Source organism: Terrapene carolina, unplaced genomic scaffold (assembly GCF_002925995.2).
Source record: "Terrapene carolina triunguis isolate 2854851 unplaced genomic scaffold, T_m_triunguis-2.0 Scaffold423, whole genome shotgun sequence".
Classification (NCBI taxonomy): Eukaryota; Metazoa; Chordata; order Testudines; family Emydidae; genus Terrapene; species Terrapene triunguis.
The window spans coordinates 749,987-750,961 of record NW_020664774.1 but is presented as its reverse complement, the minus strand read 5'-3'; positions in this window follow the sequence as shown (position 1 = coordinate 750,961).

The following is a 975-nucleotide window of genomic DNA, read 5'->3' as shown; positions in this document are numbered from 1 at the left end:
CTGTAACTGCAGCCTCCTGCTCCTGCCCTGCCCTCTAGTGGCTGCTCTCTATAACTGCAGCCTCCTGCTCCTGCCCTGCCCTCTAGTGGCTGCTCTCTATAACTGCAGCCTCCTCCTGCTCCCAGCTCAATTCCCGCCCCCCCCCACACACAGCCCCTCCCACCGCCCCAGGAGTTAACCCTTTAGTTCCAGGGCTGAAGGCCAGGGAATGGAGTGCTGACGGGCATCACACGTTCAATTCATTGCACCGTCTCTGGGGGGAAATTACCCCACAGCCCTTGCTGCATGGCAACCTCAGCCTTCCCACAATGCATTGCACAGCTCCAGGGACATTATTGCAGTGCCTCAGCCTTCCCACAATGCACTGGGGCGGTAGCTGCGACTGCCATCAGCTCTTCCTGGGCGCTGTAGCCACGATGCATTTGCCCAGAAGTTGCCCAGTAGCCCTTGCCGGCTGCGGGGATGTGATGGAAGACCCGTGGCTGGGCGGAGGATGGGGCACCCCAGAGGGTTGGGGGGGAGGGGAGGGATGCCCCGGTGGGGGTGGCATCAGTGTAATTGGAGGCCCCCTGGCTGGGTGGGGGAGGGGCAGAGGGGACCCCAACTGGGTGGGGGGAAGGCTGACAACCCCCTGACCGGTTGGGGGTAAGGGGTTTCTAGATGGTTGGGGAAGGGGGGGGCCCAGTTGGGTGGGGGAAGGAAAAGGGGTGACATCCCTGGCTGGGTGACTAACTCCTCCCTTTCTGTTTCAGGGTGACTCCGGGGGGGGCCTGGTCTGCCCATGGCGGGGAGCCTGGCTCCTGGCAGGGGTAGTGAGCGGGGGGGGGACATGTGCATGGCCCCCCAACTGCCCAGGGGTCTACAGCCGAGTCAGCGCCTACAGCCACTGGGTACGGGAGCACGTCCCAGGTGCGCCCAGCGGTGTCATGGGGATCGGAGACTCCAGAGCCCCCTGCAGTGCGAACCCAGGCACCC